Here is a 20,713-nt window from a genome sequence, read left to right as displayed (position 1 = left end):
CGTGGTTCAGTGCTCGGACTGGCAGTGGGAGCCTCTGCATGTTCCCCATCAGGATGTATGTTACAGCCTGGTGGGGAACTTGCAAAGCGTGCATGACTGTTTGGTCGGCCAATGAGGTTATCATTTTATTTTTATTTTTTCCTGCTCTGACAGCAGTGAGAGACGCTCCTCCACCTTAGCGCGGAGCCGCCCCTGGGAACCTGATACTGTTCTCATCAAGTCTGCACTCAATAATGAAGCTATCAGAAAGAGTTGTTAGATTCCCGAGCTTTAGCAAGCATGGAGAATCTCAAGTGTATTTTGCTTTTGAATTCTAATTAATGGCCAAAGCATTCACAATGGTGTGTTTTTGACCAGTGCTGATATGTTTTAGACACTTTTGGGTGCCAGTACATTCCACTCTGGGAACTGTATTAAAGTGTCATAAAGTTAAAGATAAAACAATAAACCTATTATTTTTTTTGTAATTACAGTTAAACACATTGGACGAGTCTACAATTTGGGCCACGACAGGTGAATTCCATATACAGCAGCTCTTTAATCAAGGTAATTATACGTTCTCTAGTGTCTGTAACCTTGTGGAATGGATTGCAACTCAACCCTGATTCTTATTATTTGTTTGACTTTGACCTTTATTAATAATGTTACTTTTAAAGATGTCTGAGGTCTACACCCTTTTTCACTGAATAACGTTTTTCCAATTAAACCTTGAAAAATGTGATCGTGCAGAGATTTTGTACAGATGCCAAGTGGCTCCACTTCACCGATATCTGACGTTTCAGCCAACAGCACCTTACATGCTGGGAAATGCAGGTCTTTACATATAATGTAAAAATTGAAACTATAAGTCCCAACGTTGAAGTGCCATTGGCTAAAATGCTATTGTTTGCTGTGGTAACATGCCATATGATTCCCTTGGCAGCTATGATATTTGGGATTGATGAGTTACTCTTCTTAGATAGCATTAACATTTGAATCATCAACGGATTTGCCCATGTATGTGGATTTAAGATGGGTATTAAAAAAGCCGGATACTACAAAAGAGTAAAGTGGTACCCTATAGCTAGCAACATTCACATTTAACAGTACTGGTTCAAAACATGCCCATCGTCTTATTCCTATATCCTGTAAATATCACAAAGCAGTAGATATCAGAGGAATTAGGATTATGACATGCGATAAAGCACTGTTTTTGTAGCACTGGCATACCTAAATAATCCTTCTCAGAGGAAGGGCTGTCAAACAGTTGAATCTTACTATTAACCGCCTTTGATTAAAGTTGAATGCCGATGTAACGCCATTTTTAGGTCTCGCCTAGCAGCAGCACATGCGCTGCTTCGCCTTGGCGAGACTATAGTTGTCGGTTTGGTGCGCGAAGGAAGACAAACCATGTGCGCGCAAGGACAGGCGATGTGCATGATGCGCATGGCGTCTCCTCTCTGGCTCCCACCCCGTGCTTGTTTTAGGACTTGTGCCCTGCATACAGTCAACAACGCATGAAATACGTAACTTTTCATTTCAAGGGAAATTTCAGAACCAACCACTAGATGGCAGTATAACAGCCTGTAACAGTTACACGCTGCAAAACGGAGGACTCTGCACTGACAGCACTAATTTTGCTGATAATTTTTGTCTGACGCACTAGAACCTAAATTGTGACGTGTCTGTGCTGGCAGGTGTGACAACTAGCTCTGCCAGGACGAGCGGTTCACCCCCCTTATACTTCGTTCCTATGTTTACCTGATGTTCACAAACTGAAGACTAGCTTTTATTTTTTCTCCGCCTTCTCAAGTGCATGCGTATGGTGTGACAGACGCCTGTCAGGGCACGATCTTTACCGAAGCAGAACTCGTTCAAGTCTTTTGTTTGATTTTCGCCAATACTGGATTAGGCTCAACTTTCTTAGCCTATATGTATAGGTGTGGCAATGAGGCGCACACGAACGTAGACTTCACCCACACTGAATTTGTGGATCAATTTATGTGTACTTTCTGAATGACTGTGGCACGAATGCATTGCAAATGCTTGTTCTCGGATTGGAAACTTGTGTTTTTTCGCCTCCTTTGTGCTCTCGCTCGCCCAGCGCTTCGCCCCCTGGTTCTGGGACCGGGGCCTGGTGCATCGGTTCAGTCCCAAGGGTCTCGCTTTGGGCCCTGGGTGTCGACCCCATGGACCCTCCCAGCGCTGCGGACCCCCGGTTCTTTGCGCACCCTTGGATCACTCCGGGAAACCAGTTACCTCGATCGGGCCGCAGATTTACCGTAGAGTCGGATCCGACAGGCCGGTAGGATCGGCGGGCCTTGATGGGGCTGCGGCTGCCCTAGCGTGGGATGGAGTATACTCGGCATGTGACGGCGAGTGTCCGACCCCCCCCCCTGCCGAGAGCCTCCATTATCATCATTAACCTTTATCTGAACAAAGACCCCCCCCACCACCCCCCAAAACCAAGGGTCCTACCTACCCCCTCCTCCCTCCCCTCACCACCTGCATGCACGCTCCGCCCCCCCCTTTGCCCCCCGCCAGCATCACTTCCACTCCTGATGTCTTCCATGGAGGCTTCTCATATTTACCCATGAACCCCTCACCCCATTACCGCGAGTGGACCCCATAAAGAAGCCAGGACCGCTCTGACACCTTCGGGTAATGTCCGCGCTATATACAAATGCATTAAATAAAAGGACCGCACATCCTGTCCTAGAACCCCCCCATACGTACATCACAGGCGCCGGAGCTGTGTTCATACTGTGGGCTGAGATGCCCAGATTTTTTGCACCTCGAATAGTAACCCTGTGATTGCAGCGCTCAGAAACACCCGAAGCACGAGGGTGCCTGGGCACCTTATCTCGAGCTCCTCCTATTAGCAGAGATGAAAGGAGAGTCCTGGTGTCTGTGGTTTGGAGGGGGCGGCCTGTGTGAGGCAGGGGGTGGGTCGTGCAGTGGGGTTAACCGCACAGGAGCAGCGGGGCCCGTGGGAGTAGAAATATCTCCAGTAGCTGGAAATTATTACTTGCAGTGCTTTAAGGGGGAGCTCCTGGGGTCGAGGAGCTGTATGCGCTGGGTAGGGTGTTACCCTTGCTCTATGTACTCACTAATGCTTTTTATCCCGGACTGGGCTTTCCTGTGACTCCCTGATGCATTCTGGGTGTTGTAGGCTTGGTTTCATTTTTCATTTCCACTGATTTTTCAATAACAATACTTCGTGTGGCAATGAACTGCAGGTAAAGGGCCCGCACCGGACACACGGGGTCTGTGATGAACATGGAGTGAGTTGGGTGGTGACCCAAGGTGAATGGCTGTGATGGTACCAAGGTGGGTTGGTAATCTGCAGATTACCCCCACCCAACTGTACTGCACCAATGTACACCCCACACCCTTCCGCTGTGCACCCCAAGCCTGTACAGCCCACCCTGCCGCCATGGACCAAACATCATTAGACCACATCTGCCATCACCGCCACCTCTCATATACCACATCCGTCTTTGTGGACCACTTGCCGTCACCTACCCAGCTACTACAACCCCTCATGACGCGTCGACCACTGTGGAGCCCACTTCATACGGCTGCCACACAGTGGGACACTCTTCACACACCTCTAGCCCCATGGAGCCCCACACCACACACCTCTACCACCGTGTACCCGCATAACACACCTCTACCACCATGTACCCGCATCACACACCTCTACCACCGTGTACCCGCATTACACACCTCTACCGCCGTGGACCCCACATCACACACCTCTACCGCCGTGGACCCCACATCACACACCTCTACCACCGTGTACCTGCATTGCACACCTCTCCTGCCGTGGACCCCACATCACACACCTCTCCTGCTGTGGACCCCACATCACATACCTCTCCCGCCGTGGACCCCACATCACATACCTCTCCCGCCGTGGACCCCACATCACACACCTCTCCCGCCGTGGACCCCACATCACACACTTCTACCACGTGGACCCCGCATCACACCTCTACCACCGTGGACCCCGCATCACATATCTCTACCACCGTGTACCCGCATCACACACCTCTACCACCGTGTACCCGCATCACACACCTCTACCACCGTGTACCCGCATCACACACCTCTACCACCATGTACCCGCATCACACACCTCTACCACCATGTACCCGCATCACACACCTCTACCACTGTGTACCCGCATCACACACCTCTACCGCCGTGGACCTCACATCAAACACCTCTACCGCCGTGGACCCCACATCACACACACCTACCGCCGTGGACCTCACATTGCCCACCTCTACCACCATTGACCTTACATCGCACACCTCTACCACCGTGGACCTCACATTGCACACCTCTACCACCGTGGACCTCACATCGCACACCTCTACCACCGTGGACCCCGCATCACACACCTCTACCACCGTGGACCCCGCATCACACACACCTACTGCCATGGATCACACATCTCTACCGCCGAGCCTGGGCAGCGTTAGAGCTGCTCTGCGAGTCATGCTGTGTTCAGGTAGGGACTTGAAGCTCCGCCCACTCTCGGCCTATATTTTTCATTGGCTTGTGTCATTGTCAACTGTAAACTGTGGCTGTTCATTGGTTAATAGGCTTAGTAGTCCCTCCTTAGTACTGCCTTGTCTCATTTCGAAACTTCCCATGGTGATACCCCCTGTTACGGGTGTTGTTACTCCCTAGGCTTTAATTACAGCCTTCAAGCACTGTTTTCTCAAATAGCTTTGTCTTGCTTGCTGTTGCAGGCAGGACACGCTCCTAACGTTTTTTAAAATTTTTATAGCACAAACTCATTTGCAATGCAATAGGTCTAGCATTTTAGAGAGTTTGAGCTATTGGAATTGTAAATGACAAAGCCTTTTATTTATCTGTTTTAAACATAAATAAAAGGCATTGTCGTTGACAATGCCAATAGCTCAAACTCTCATAAATGCGAGACCTATTGCATTGCAAATGCTTGTTTATGTCAATTTACTGCTCCATACATTGTTTTGAGTAGCACCCACAATGATCCAATTGGCTACATCAAAATGCTTCCACAAAATGAAGAAAATAATGTATGAATCAGCAATGTGGTCATAGTAATTGTGTTGGTGAGCCGTGTCTTGCCTAAGATTTTGCATAGAGGTGCATGAGTCAGTGAGATGTTAGAGTACAGTCTCCGAAGTTTACTTTATTCCCGACTTTGGTGAGGAAAATGTTGGTGCAATTATCAACATTTCTCAGAGTCCTGATCGCTTCAGTGAGGGAGTTGTGTTAATATTCGATGACAACCTAGTGAGATTTTCGATGTGCATATATTTATTGTAACCATTAAAATATGCCTAACAACATAACTCGACGGCAAGGTCTGCTGTAACAACATATTTTGTAACTAGATTCTGTTTTTGAACAACTTTGTGACTAGATGGATATTTTTCATGTTTAATTAACATTGGACAAATGGTTTAATAAATGCACTATCATATCTTTTGTGGCCGCAGATTTGATTATTGCAGCTAAAATTGCCTGTCAAAGTGCAAATGGAGTGTGAAAATGACCTATATATAGTGTAAGGCGCTGTGTGACGCTTACTGGTCAACAGCGAACGTCTAGATCCTATTAGCCCCTAAAGAGGATTAAGAATCTCAGATGAAAGTAAAGGTATAATCCGCTAATAGGTTTAGCGTTCATCCTGCCTTCTTACTTAAACAATGACGGTCATATTTTCCCTCGCTGCATAGCTGAAACTTCATGACTTTGAAGGTTTTACTTCACTTCTCTAGCCTTTTTGTCATTAAATGGAAAAACGATTTGACAAATAGCCAGCAGCAACCTGTATGGCAAAAAACAATGCAAATTGTTTTTGGTATTTGGGTTAAAGGCTGGAGTAATAGTTATTTGTTTTGTAAATATGCAGTTGAAACTCTAGAGCAGATGGAAACCTGTTATTGTTTTTTGGGTCTCTTGGTTTGTCATGGTCATAGTTTTGAAAGATAATAATTATTAATACAACGTTTTATTATTTTTGATTTGTTACTCACAAGCCTTTAGTGTATTTAGTATTTCTTTTAGGATTAGGATGTGTGCTATTTTGAATAACTTTGTAACTTCATGCATTTTCTCAAAGTGACAAAGCTAACCACTGTAGGAGAGTAGGATCTGCTTCACATGTTTACCCCACTTTTTGCTGGTGTTTCACCTTTTTTCGACTTTAGTCTGGCTGGGACCTTGCTATTCAGGTCCCCAGCCTAGCTGCTTCCTCTCTAAATTGATTGCATGTACTTTAGGTTCACCACAGATTGGATCCTGAGGTACCCTTGTGAGTCCCTAGTATATGGTACACTATGTAACCAGGGCATAGGTACCCCAGAGGCCTACCAGGGGCTGAAGCATGTATTATGCCACCCCTGGAAAGCCACCCAAAATGACACCACAGGTCTGCTACTGCAGCCTGGGTAAGGTGGTGCACTCCTATGGCAAGCCTTAACAATCCTGAAGGCAGGGTGCTTGGTTATATGTGAGAGGGTGCCCAGGCATGAGCTGAGCCCCTATGCAGACTTCGGAATCTCAGTTGTGCAGTGGTGCAGCCTGACCATATACTCTTAAGTGCATTATAACCAAACGGTAAATGCTAACTTTGGGCTGGCTGCACGGAAACATGTCTTGTTTGGTGTCAAACACCTTGGAATCATACCCCCACACCAGTAACTGGTGTCGGAGTATGATCCCACCCTTCTAGAGGGAGAGACATGGCAGTACTGGTATACCCGGTAGAAACTTAACAGAGCCCTGGCATCACAAAATGGATGCTGCAGCCACAGACACGGGTCTGGCCTCCTGCTGCTGACCGAAACTCCGGCAGGGGATGCTTGGACAATAGGTTTCCTGTCACAGGGAGGTGCAAACACCTCCCAGACAGGGTTATGTGTATTGGGGCCGGGTGGGAGCACTCTCTGAGTGCTTTGAAGTCCTGCACTGGGGCACATTTGGTGTCCCTCTGCATAGTCCAGCTCAAACCGGTTCAGGGGCTTCCAGCCCCTGCTCTGGCGCAAAACTAGACAAAGGAAATGGGTGTAGCCACCGCTATTTCCAAACCCTCCCGTAGGTGGGTCGCCAGAGCTAGTCCAACCCCTTCCTTAGGTGTAAGTAAGGAACCTCTGTCTGCCTGTTGGCTACCATTTGAAGATGGAACAAATCTTCCTTCATCTCTGAATACTTAAGCTCCTATTTACTGTGTAAGGATGAACGAAAATTCAGCATGGCTGACGCGCTCGACCAGGTCCTAGAATCCGGCAGGACTCAAGCATTTCTTGGAAATTAGCTGGGTGAATGGTCACACCCCTAAGGAGGTCAAAAGGAGTGTGAGGAGAACTGGAAGTCGTCACCGCGGGAATAGCAGGAGAACGACTTAGAATCCAGCGTAATCTGCAGGGAAAACGAAAAGGAGCATGAAGAAGCCAATGAAGGAGAAGCAGAGACTCTAGTTCCGAGAGGAGCGTCCGCAGCATCGAGAGGCGTAAAGACAGGCGGTTTTCCTGCGAAGCAGCACGCGTCTTGAACACAGCAGAGAGAACAGCTGACTCTCCAGGTGGCACCAGAGCGGGAAACCCAGACGAGCCGCTGTTGCTGTGCATCACCCGCCGCCCCGGGAGCTAGAAGGGTGATACTGACGTCTCAGATCCCAACGCCACGACCTAGGACACTGGTCGTGGGCAGAGGCAAGTACCGGGAGCTGCGCGGTGCTTTTGGTGGGGTGCAACAAAGTAGAGGCACTTTTTTCGTTTAAAAAAGGAGACACATGCGGTTGTACCAGGGTGACTTTATCCCCATCACCCCCTGCGCATAAACACCCCCTGACTGGTGAAGGTGGCATTATGGTTTGCGGCCAGTAAAATTGTGACTCTTGGCTAATCCTCTGCTTTTGGGTTTTTCTTTTTCTTTTTTTGGGGTACTCCGAGAGACGTGTCGCTTCCTGAAGACCCTGAAAACTTGAAACCCACAGAGAATTTCCTACCGAGCTTTTACTTAACTGTTATCCTAAACCAAATAAATGTATACATATCACGAGGCCAACCAGTGTGTGTCTCAACTCCTTACACAACTTCAAACTGCCTACACTCCACAGCCATGATGTAAGGATCCACCCCATCTGCACTTCGACAACGTTCAGCCCGATACTCTCACTGTGCAACGTTTACTCACAAAGGTCTTCCAAGACAAGGCACTCACTACCTCTTTGCCCCACACCTAGTTTTACCATCCCAGATTTTCTCACACATCACTATCACACTTTGGCACATTGTGCTAATAAACGTCCTACTTTGGGATCATTTTTGGAATTTTGAGGTCTCCCTCCTAGACTTTTTGCCATTTTTCACACCCATGGTGACTACAGGCTGGACACAAACATTCAACAGCTCCTCGTGGCCAACCATCTGTCTTCGTCCACAGTCCTGAACTCTCCCTCCCAGTGAACCTATTCCCACCAGAAAGAATTGATCTCACTCTTGTCTCTAGCTCTTATTTTCACTTCTCACCCACCAGTGACTACTCACCCTCTCACCAAACCATAACCCTCATGTCCCACAACTTCTATCTTCAGGTTCCGCCCTTACCTAAAATACCAAACATAATTTCTTATCTGACTTGCTCATCCCTTACTTGGCCAAGTTTATCACAACCTCACCCATTTTCTTTTTTAGTACACATCACCCAACTCCAGCCATCGCTCAGAGCCCTGGCATACTCCTGCCATTCACATGATGAAAAAGCCATGAGAACTAACCTCCATGGATGGCAGATAACATGCACTCCAGGTGATCTGTAAAGCAGCTTTCCTGTTTAGTATGTTTCTCATAGATCCTCACGTCTGCCAGGAGACCTGGAACACTTGTATCTTTGTGAAACATTTGAGCGTGGCACATACGTCTGCCTCTTCAAGAGTGGCATCTTGACATAAATAGCATTGTATTGTTTTGTATTGAATTGTTGCATTTTGTTAGCATTTTCTCATCACTTACAAGGCCATAAAGAACTTTCTGGATGGTTGAGTAAGCACCTACTCTGTTGTGCCTGGTTGGCTGTGTGTGAGAGTTTGTGGTAGTGTTGTTAGTTTTGGTAGAATTGTAGTGGGAGTCGGACCAGGATTGTCCTTTGAACTTGATGACGTCAACATGTGGCGGCTCCTAATCATGAGCTGAAGAGGAAAGATGCATTCGAGATATTCACTTGTCACACCAGTTACCATACCACCTTCATTACCCAAGTCAATGATACAGACAAAGCATACAGACCCCCCCCCCCCCCCCCACCACCAGCACATGACCCAAGATTTATACCTGCTTCCCTATAACGCCAACGGTTGCACCAGTACAATGGTGAAAGGTCATATTAGAAAGAATGGGTTGTCTAGAACAGTCTTCAGATAGATTCGCCTTTTTTTCTTTTTTTTACTGAATTCAGCTACTGTCCAGTAGTTCTGATGGGAAACATAGCATGGATCTTCTACCTGGATCATTTATCTCAATCTGCTTAAAACACTATTGAAGAACATCAGGTTGACTTCTAGATGTATGACCACGACAGCACTGTTTGATCTATGAATCCGGTAACCAGACGTCACAAAAAAGCTCAGACCATTCAGCTCGACACTCTAGCAAAACCAAGCAGCCGAACTGTGACAGAAATGCAGTGAAACTAAACCAACCGTGAAATCAGGCTTGTGATTGCATCTCCTGTGTTACAAACACTGGACCCGCCAAGCATCAGACCTTGGCTGCTGCATCACCATCATCACCATCATCATCATCCTCATCATCACAATCATCACACTCATCATCATCATCATCACACTCATCATCATCATCACAATCATCATCATCATCACAATCATTACAAACACAAGGTAAGGAAAAGGGGCTAAGAAGGTAGCACAGCTGAGCTTCACTTGAACATTACAAAAGAAGTGTTTTTAAATCCCTTCTAAAGTGGAGGAGGCTGGTGCATGTGCACAATCCCAGAGGAGCATGCTTCTCTCACCTGGAAGTGTCGAGCTCTTGCCCCGAGCTTCTAGAATGTGTATGGTCTCAGCAATATTTTACAAATTGGTTGCAATTGCCCAGTGGGTTCATATATACACACTCTCTCTTTCAAACAATCCGGAGCAGCTGCATGCACAACTCCTGGTCAGTTAGAGGCTTGTATATTATTCTTTCCTGAACAGGCAGACGGTGTATCTCTAACCATTCTGGAGAAATGGCATCTCTCCGAGATAGGCCAGTGATATCCCTTTGGTTTGAGGTTTAGCAGACCCTAATTATAGATGTAGAAGCACTCAAATATAATGCATTACAATAATGTTTACTTCCACAGTGTTTTACAAATGATTACTCGACACTTTTCTAACGTTTGTATGACGGAACAATGCATGCAACGACCATGCATGCCTTTACTTCGCCGTCAGTACACCTCTTGCCTCATTACAACGCATGCATTTACAACGATAATTTTCACAACGCATATGGCTTTACTACGAAATATTCGTGGTAAAGGCATGTTTGGTAAACACATATGCATGGAACAATTAACACAAGCACATACAATCACTCACAGCTGAACACACACAACCACACAGCCGTTACTTACCTTTGTTGGGTTTCAACATCACTCATCGAAGTGGGGACTGACCGGAGGAGCTCCACGCAAGGCTCGACTGGTTCTCAGGCAGCTGGAGAGTGGAGGGTGGAGCCTCTAGACTGGACCTGCTGTTTGTTTGCTCTGTGGAGTAAGATGGATAAAATGACTAGTCCACGCACGGCCCAACTGGTTCTAAGGGGGGGAGGGAGACCGGAGCCTCGAGACCGGCGTCGCAGAGGTGGCTGGCGTGAGTTCTGGCCTGTGGCGTTCCGGGCACTTAAGCTTCTTTGAGTGAAAAGGCAACACCCCCTGTAAACCCACATCAAGAGCTTTGCTGGCACAGGTGCACCCAACAAGGAAGTGCGAAGTGGAGTATACAGGCCGGGAGCAGCCCTCGGAGCTGCTGATTCCTCTCGCTGGACTAGCCAGAATGGTAAGGTAAAGCAACAAACAAAGACGGCAACCGAAACAGCCATAAACAACACGATCATCAACACATTTTGTCTTTTACCATAAATCCTTATAACAAACTTGCCTTTACCATGAATATTCGTGTTAAAGGATTTGTGGTAACGGACATGCATGGGAAAGGCTTGTTAGTTATAAACGATGCGTGGTAATAGCCATGCATGGTAACGACCACTTTGTAATGGCTGTTTCCCATGATAACTAGTGGGCACAGTAAACAAGTTCAGTGACATGTTTCATCAAAGATCTCACCTAGGTGAGACCTGGACCCCATCCATGAGAAACTTTGTCATGGACCCTTCATGATAGATTGTGTTTAGTCTCAAATGTTTCATATTTATCTAACCTTGAATCCCTAGGCTCTGACCTGCTTTATCAAGAGCTGATTAAACATAATATGCGGACAACAGATGCTGATGTGAGAGGCGCAGTATGTATTTTCTTGATATGGTGAGGTAGTTGGGGTGTCACTGACAGTATAAATTAATTCCCCCCCCACTCGGTAACTTTTTTGCCTGTAGGAGTATGCCTATAGTTCACAAAATGGTATTTTGATTGAGCCAAATGTTAATACAGATATGGTTAGGAGGATAAGTGTTCACGTCGGAGCCACTAGGGCATCAGTTCAACTACGACTAAAGTTACTTAGATCAAGATTTGGCTCATGTTGTCTACAGACTTTTTGAAATGTATTGTTTATATCTGTCAACTACTCTAAAATGGTCCTCCCTGACTGTTGCTATAATATTGCTAATAACTAGGGTGCTTTTTGATGGATCTGTCCTTGGGGAATTTAGCACACAATCTTAGTAACCTGACATAACTCCCTGCCAGAATTGACTTTTGAGCTTGGAAGCACAGCCATGAAGGTAGTGGTGGAAACTCAGACTCCAGTTTCTTCATAGTGACCTGGAGATCTCTTTAATAAATAACTGCTGTCAGAATGACAGATCATCAAAGATATCCCTTTGAATGAAGGACTACAGGAATATAGGGTGATGGTTAGTAGTAGCATGTTGGGAAGTGTGTTTGGTCATCATACACGTTGTGATACTAGTTTTAGAAACACTTGAAATGATCTTTAATATTAATTTCTTGCCCTTTATTTTTAGCTTTGCTTTTTGGGGGGAAATGTGAGGAAAGACTGTTTTAGACATATGAATATTGTTGCCACCTCACTATAGGTCAGTAGTACAGAATTCTTCCATTCCTGGGCATTTTACTTCCAAATTAGTTCTGCCTGGTGTTAAGTGAATTGGTGCAATGCAAGCAAACCAGCACTGCAACTTCCAGAATGCATTTATTGTCGAATGAAAGCCAGTGACTGGGTGGACGCTATCTTGACAATGTGGGGCAAGGTGGTCACCCAGAATTTGAAAGCTCTGTATGTGTCTACTCCTAACAACCAACAAGAATATGGCTTAATCCGACTGATGCCTCTTACATGTTGGCTTTTAGCTTCTACTGCTGTTTTACTGGATTACTGCACAGGGCAAGCTGACGACTCCCATCACAAGCAAATTTTTTTTCTTCAAATTATTGTTCACAAACGCGATTGTCTGTCTTACTCAATTAAATAGAACTCCTTTCAAAATTCTTGATTTTTTAAAATAGACTACCAGGAATGACTACACTTTGCCCTAGCTTTATGATGGTGTCATGGAGTCATCCTAACTCGTTCCATTGCAGTTTGTCCCTGTTTCCTGGCTTTGCCTTTGGGACTTGTCTTGTGCTTCGTGACCATGAACTGTTTACATGAGTTGCTTCGAGGTCCAGACAGAAAACCACAATTGGCCCTCTAAAATTGTATAATCCTGCTGCACAGCGTGAGGGGGGGGGGGAGGATAAATAGAAAAGAGCAAAGAGCGCCTGGCTTGCTCCTGTCAGCCCAGGCACATTGAAAGCAAATCCCTAGCTTAAAGACACATGACAAATTCCAGATGACTGAATGGCTGGTTGCCTCTCTCTAACGTGGCTAATTGGCACCTGGACTGCAATTTATTGAAATGTGAACATAAAACGTGTTCTTCCCGAGTAACTGGCTGCTTTTTTCTTTCTTCTGAACATACTTCTTGTAGGACCTTCTAGTCACTGACATTCTAAGGACAATCATCCACCATTGTACTCAAGCCACCCCAAAAAAAAAAAAATCATGTTTGCCAACTTGCCGTTTTTAGGTCGAGCCTGGCACAGCGCGCATGCGCCGCTCTAGAAAATAACATCTTGGAATCACTTCGGCTTTTCACCAAACTCGTGCGTGTGGCTAAAAAAAGCCACACGCACAAGTTTGCTGAAAAGCTGAAGTGATTGGCCATTGCGTGTGGCTTTCAAAAATTGAAAGCCCGCAATTGGCCAAAGTTGGGTGCATGTCCCACCTTCTCTCTAAACGTTGACTCCCATGGCCTAGGGGTCTCTGGAGCGAGCAGCAGCGCGGCCGGATGCCAGCTGCATTCCTTACATTCCTGGAAGTGCGCACGCGCACCACTAATTATTTATTTGCTACGCCGCGGGTCAGAATTTGTTAGCAGACGCTGGGTTGGGCTGTCACTGGATGTAAAAGATGCAATGAATCCACCATAGTGCCTCGTTGTCTGTGTTTGACATGTTGGCGAGCGCTGCCAATCAAGTCAGTGTGTGCTCCTCGGCTAATTCAGGATTGTATTTCTATGTCTCTTTTTCTAAAATGTCCTAGTTTTTATTTTTCAAGATCCAGTCACTCTAGATATATCGGTTACCAATGCGGTCAATCCCCGCCCCCCCCTCGCACCCTTGCTTATCACTTGTTTTTGCTAGCGCCACCATCCCACATCCTCCGGGGAACAACCTCCCAATGCATACCTTTAATGTGGGCGGTGACATTTCCAATAAAGGAAACTGAAAGCACTCCGAGGCAGTGCACCTCACTCTGGCCAGACCCGTTTGTGGACAAGAGGACGATGCGCCCCCTTTAAAACATTGGCAGATGCTCACCATCACCAGCAAAAGATCCCCGGACCGTTAAAGACAGAAGAAACTGGCCAGCGCATGGAGGTGCCATGTTTTTACTGACCCCCCGTCACCAGCTGCCCCAATGTCACTAGTTGACTGTGGCAGATGAGATGAGTTTGTTATCCGCACCCCGCTGAGATAACACTCAATCTTGTGATACCCGCTTCTTTGGCCTCACTGTATTCAAAGGACAAGCAGACCTGAGGGCAAACACCCCGAGAGAATGAGTCAGAGGGGCCGAGGCAGAGTCAACACCACAGGCCGAGCCAGCGCTGCCCCTGGCGTGGATGGGCATAGCGACGAGCAGCACTCGTGCCCCGTGCTCTGCCCACAGAGCTCTACAAGGGTATGCCTGCCACCCGCTAGCACAAAGGAGCGGACCCCATAGCTGTGCACCTTTGGCACAGGCCTTGTCTCGAGCTAGCCAGCTCTCCGACCTCTTGACCTTCACACGCCAGCACTGTGGCTGGCCCACTGTGGTCGCCTCCTGCTTCACGCTGGCCATTCACCATGCACTGGACTCCGTCACTGCTGAGGAGTGCTCAGTGCCTTCTAATCTGAAGCCACATCTGTAATGCAAAGCTCAGTGGGTTGGGAGGCGCTATCCCCCAGATCTAAGAGGGTGAGGTGTTTTGAGTGACACTTCTATCAGGGTCAGAGCCCGACACAACGGCATGCTATGACTAGAATGGGGCCATGAAGGCAAGGGTGGGTCACAGCAGCCCACCCTGCCCGGAAAACAGCCAGATAGCCTGCAGCCCGATGGGAAAATGCCAGGGTGGCACAGTGAGCAGTCTGGCCCTTTTGCTGAGGAACAGTAAAGACAGTTTTCGCATGAGGATTTAGGTACTCTTAAGACTTTTTCGCCTCTCTCAATCTGGGCTCCAGACACATGTCACAAGAGCCTCACGTTTGGGTTACACTTTTTTTACCAAAGCAAACAAGTCGAAAAAGTGAGATGTCAAACAAGGAGTAAGACTGAATTACCACTTTTGTGCAAGAGAAAGAAACAGGCTCACAGGGCACTAGGAGCACACAAGGACCTCTCAGATTGTGGGGTGTTGTATTGTTTATAACATAAAATACTGGTCAGTCATAAGTTTACGGTACTCAGCCAGAAATGTGACTTTCCTTAAAGGTAAGCTCTGCTCCTACGTAACTCCAGTTTAACATCTTCTCCCACTGCCCTGGATTATGTGCAAATGTGCACAAGTATCAGACTGCAACACATCCTGGTCAGGGGTGCACAGAGCGACTCCATTCATTCAAGCCACGTTTCCCCAGATGAGATCCATTTGTAAACAAGCATTAGCATAGCCAATATGTCTCGCCTATGGGACCTTATAAGTATTTAGTTATGCAGCACAATATCCTTGGTGCTACAACATCAACTGTTGCATGGCTAAACACTTATACGGTCCCAAAGGCGAGACCGATTGGCTATGCCAATGCTTGTTTATCCTGGTGCGTCCCTCCAGGTGGATGCCTGCTTGCGATCTTCTCTCATATGAACTAGATGCCAAAAAGTCTGCAAATCCCTTACTGTTTATACCAGTGACACCGGAGAGAGTGCTTTTAATCATAGAATAGCCACGTGTTTGATGATTGATGGGCCATTCCTTCCATGCTTTGGTTTTTGCCTCCTCTGTTAGTTAACACTAGAGTGTGCTGTACATTGGGCTTCTCCTAAAAACCAAATGAAATAACATGAACATGTCCCTTTTGTTTCGCCTTTAAACCTTACTTAAGCAACTGCTGTTCTGTGTATGTGACACGCAGCCACCCCAACATGGGTCTGCTACTGCACATGGGCGGGAGTCACTAGCGGGTTACAGTACTTTCCTGACACACCTTCCTCTGATACATCTGGTTGGATGCCGCGGAGCTCACACAATTGTCTGTTGGAAATTACAACAAGAAGATTCACACTTTGTCTGTTGGAAATTACAACAAGAAGATTCACTCATTTGTCTTTTGAAAATTACAAGTAAGGTTAAACCCCCCAGCTGGAAGTTTTAGATGTAACTAGAACTAAATATCAAAACAAAGAGGCACTTGGCCAATCAGTTGCGTTAAAATCAATGCAGCAAAAAGCAGCTTGTAGTTTGTTGCAAGACCATATTAAAATCGGTTTATTGTAAATCAGACTGAAAAAGGATGGAGCTCATCACGCAGAGAATTTTTTTTTCCTGTAATGAGCCATATCTAGCAAAAAATACAAATGTTGTGGGTACATGGCTCGTTTGTGCTGATCACTGCTCGTTTTCGAAAAACAGATAAGATTTTAAAGTTTTTAACCAACCGTTGTAATGACGGTCTATGACTTGCCTTTCAGCTTCGCTGCTGGCATTTAGCATACTAACGTCACAGCTGAGCTGGATTCAGTTATTACAGGTGGGCAGCGATGCCATTTTCGTGTTGCAGATGATGAGACATCACAACTCGACTGTACTCTGGAAATTGGAAAACATTGTATTCTCTGATTGCGGGCTTGTTATATGATAGACCACAGATGTACAGAGATCCCGCGCAGTCTAATAGGAAAAAGATCAAGTATGGGGGGCTCTGTGTTTGTTTACACTCCACCGCAGTTCTGAGTGCTATTTCAAGGCCACAAATAACAAGCAGGGGTCCTTTTCCTCTGGCTGGGAGTTACAGAGACTGGTCCATGTGAACTGAGTGAAGAATAGCAGACTGCTGGCCAGAGAGAATAAAAAGCCCTCCTTGTTTGGCGGTCACCACTGAAAGCAGCATGACTGGCTGCCCCCAGGCACACTGTGTGCATCTGACTCATTCGTAACTGACTCATGGGCCTCAGTGGCCCCTGACATTGACTATTCTGGATGTACAGCAATGTTGTTGTAATCCTACTAGAACAAGCATTCGAAATGCAATAGGTCTCGCAATTGTTTCAGGTAGAGGTATTAGCATTGCAAATGGTAATGCATTTATAGAATTAAGTGATAAAAGGTAAAAGCAAGAAGAATTACTGGGAAAAAACAGCAAAATGAAGGGTATATTTCTTTGTAAAACAGAAACGAACAGTAAATATTGTAAAGTAATGTATATTTTTTAATGTTGATAAAGTGGTTAAAAAAAAGCTTTTTCCATTTACAAGGTAACTTTTTATGCAATTTGTAGATGTACAGTATTTAAAAGACCTTTACTATTTTGCAGGTATACGAAAAAAAATTCTTTTATATTGTAATTTCGAGACTGTGGCAGCACACTTAAAAGTTTCCGTCTGTAGGAAATAAGAACGCTGGATGTTCCTTTGGTGTGACCCGTGGCTTAACGTGGGAACTTTAAGCTAGTAAACAACTGATAACTGTTATCAACAGTGCGAACTCTGTCGACATGACATAGGCAGAAGTGCGTAAGTCAACAAAAAAGAGGAGCCTGTTCCGGTCCAATGTCCGTGCTCCACAGGGTACCGTTAAATCATTGAGGACATTGTTCCGAGTTGAAGGTGGAAAAACTCACGTACTCAACGGGGGGATAGAAAGATTAGAGTAGAATAGGAAACGAGAGAAGAGTGAAAAAGAGAGAGGCAGAGGTTTATCCCCGGTATCGAGGATCCAGTCCCGAAGGGGAGGGCCAAGTCTTGCCTCTTAGTTGCCCTCACACACCCCGAAGGATGTCATGCTTCATCATCAGGCTTTTGCTCCTCGTCGGGCCAGCGCTGCAATGCCCGATGGCCCCCTGAAGGGTCACTTTCGCGGAGATATTTTAACAAGAAAAGAGCAAACTTTTTTTAAGTGTGCTAGGAGAGGAATACTAACGTATATGAAGTTGAGGGTAAAAAGGCAAAAAAATATTAATTTTGAAAAAAGTATTTTAACAAACCTGAAGTCCTATTGGTAATTAGTAATCCATGTTAAATTATAATGCATTCTAGGATATATACTTTGTCCTCCTTGTTTAAAAAAGTAGACTCCCATACAATTTTGCCGCAATCAAAGGGAATATAGTTTTAAAAATATAAATAAGCAAATACCAGAGCAAGGCAAACTGGAGTGCGATGAGGTAGAGAACAGGGAGTCTGTGGGGCAGTAGAATAAAGGTACCCTTTTGGTCTGCTTGGGCTGTGCAGATTACGAACATATATGTACCGGTTTACTGTTAAATATTTTGTGTAAATAGAAAGTGCCTGATAATGGATACAAATAATGTAAGTGTCATGTTAAGAGGTAGAGGCTTGCAAAAAGGGGACATTGAATGGTTAAAACAAGACTTTACAAATTAACGGTTATATTTTTTTATTACAAAGATTAATGAAAAGAGCAAGGTGAGGGATATGGAAAGAGTGATTAGGATGAGAGGAAAGTGATGTATAAGGAAGGTGAGTGATGAGAAAAGCAGGTTGAGGTATAAGGTTTGAAAATGAGGAAAAGAGTAATATGAGTAATAAGAAATGAAAGTGAGGTAAAGAGGAGCATGTTGTAGAAGGAAGGGGAGTGAGAAGGAGAAGAGTAGTGTGAGGTATAAGGATAGAGAGTGAGGAGAACAGCAGCGTGATGGACAAGGAAGGAGAGTGAGGAGGAGAAGAATAGCGTGAAATATAAGGAATGAGTGTGGAGAAGAAAAGTAGCATGAGATATAAGAAAGGAGAGTGATGAGGAGAAGAGTAATGTGAGGTATAAGGGTGTAGAGGGATGAGAAGAGTAGTGTGAGGATTAAGAAAGGAGAGTAAGGAGGAAAAGAGCAGTGTGAGGTATAAGGAAGGGGAGTGAGGAGTAGAAGAGTAGTATGAGATATAAGAAAGGAGAGTGATGAGATGAGTAGTGTGAGGTATAGGGGTGTAGAGTGATGAGAAGAATAGTGTGAAGAATAAAGGAGAGTGGGGAGGAGAAGAGTAGTGTGAGGTATAAAGAAGGAGAGTGATGAGTAGAAGTTTTATGAGGTATAAGGAAGGGGAGTGAGAAGAATAGTGTGAGGTATAAGGATGTAGAGTAATGAGAAAAGTAGTGTGAGGTATAAGGATGTAGAGTGATGAGAAGAGTAGTGTAAGGTATAAGGAAAGGGTGTGAGGAGGAGAAGAGTAGTCTGAGATAAGGAACGAGACTGAGCAGGAGAAGAGTGGTATAGGTTATAAAGAAGGAGAGTGATGAGTTGAAGAGCAGTGTGAGGTGTAAGGAAGGAGAGTGAGGAGAAAAGTAGTGTGAGAAATAAGGAATGAGAGAGGAGTAGACGTGCAGTGTGAGGTATAAGGAAGGAGAGTGGGGAGAAGAGAAGTGTGAGGAATAAGGAACCAGAGTGAGGAGAAGAGTAGTGTGAGGTATAAAGATGTAGAGTGATGAGAAGAGTTGTGTGAGGTATAAGGAAGGAGAGTGAGAAGGAGAAGAGTACTGTGAGTTAAAAGGATGTAGAGTGAACAGAAAAGTAGTGTGTGGTGTAAGGAAAGAGTGAGGAGAAGAGTAGGGTGAGATATGAGGAAGGAGAGTGAGGAGTTGAAGATCAGTATGAGGTATAAGGAAGGAAAGCGAGGAGAAGAATAGCATGAGATATAAGGAAGGTGGGTGAAGGGAAGAGTAGTGTGAGGTATAAGTAATGTAGAGTGATGAGAAGAGCAGTATGAGGTTTAAAGGAGAAGAGTGAGAAGGAGAAGTGTATTGTGATGTATAAAGGAAGTGAGTGAGGAGAGTTGTAGTGTGAGGTATAATGTAGGAAAGTGGGGAAAAAAGGAGAATGAGGAGCAAGGTAGGAGAGTGAGGGGAAGACAATGAAGAGGCAGAAGGAAGGTGACTGATAAAAAGAATGGCCCCGGCACTTAATGGTTTACAAATTAGGCACTGTTGTTGTGCACGTTGAGTAAGAGCTTGAGAGGGAAACAGAATGTGCTTGTGATTGTAGCGCATGGACCTTTATTTGAGTACTGAGAGAAGAGTGAAGAAGGGGGTTCCAAGCTTGGTTTCTCCTCATCGGTACCACTTATTTAAGGCTGAGAAGTACCCGTCTTTGCCAGCGTGGAATAGGTATAGGGTGCGCCAAGACACCGTCTAATCGCCACCGTACACCTTTGACCTCTGGAAAAATCAGACCCAAGTGTCTTGCCAAATTCACTTCTCTTTAGCATCAAGTGAATTAAACGCTCTCGCGGATACATTAGAGCTCCGGGAGGGTTGCATGCAGACTGTGCGTGTGAGGCTGATTCACAATAGGTCCGTTTGAGGCAGTAGTTGTGGACTAGGGGAATAGAAAAACCTCAAAGTATTACTAAAATCGGACAGGTAATGCATCTGGGGATGTCACGAGGTAATAAAGGCAACAAATCTGAGTCGTACTGCCGCTTTAATGTGTCTAAATTACAACCCTTGACAACATCATGAAGGAATGGGTTGCACACCTCATATTCAACCAATGTTCTTTGTAAATTAGATGTCCAAATCCACTTTATGCGTGCTTAACACTGGTGACGTGCTGAGCCCAAAAGCACGTGTGAACTAAACAACATCAACTTGGGGCTATCTTTTAGCCCCAAAACCAGTGGCACTGCCAATATTGCATTTGCAAATGTTTCTCTTTTCTTTATCAATTATGCTTCGTTTAATTCCATGTTTTCTCCTCTTTTACGCTGTAAACCGTTACAAATCCACATGCAAGGAAATGCAAATTTTCTAGGTTTCCCATGTTTAGGTGGGCC

General features: G+C 45.5%; 1 protein-coding gene across 4 annotated transcripts in view; it reads left to right on the top strand.

Moving 5' to 3' along the window:
* Nucleotides 1-20,713, top strand: part of TRAK1 (trafficking kinesin protein 1) — a 561,749-nt gene that overhangs the window by 164,126 nt on the left and 376,910 nt on the right. For all 4 annotated transcript variants that reach the window (XM_085631561.1, XM_085631564.1, XM_085631563.1 and 1 more), the window contains exon 2: nt 474-546. The gene's annotated coding sequence lies outside the window, so the exon portion shown is untranslated. The remainder of the gene's footprint in view (nt 1-473; nt 547-20,713) is intronic.

This window comes from Triturus cristatus, chromosome 10 (assembly GCF_964204655.1).
Source record: "Triturus cristatus chromosome 10, aTriCri1.1, whole genome shotgun sequence".
NCBI classification, from domain to species: Eukaryota; Metazoa; Chordata; class Amphibia; order Caudata; family Salamandridae; genus Triturus; species Triturus cristatus.
This window is presented reverse-complemented; position numbering and strand designations above follow the sequence as displayed.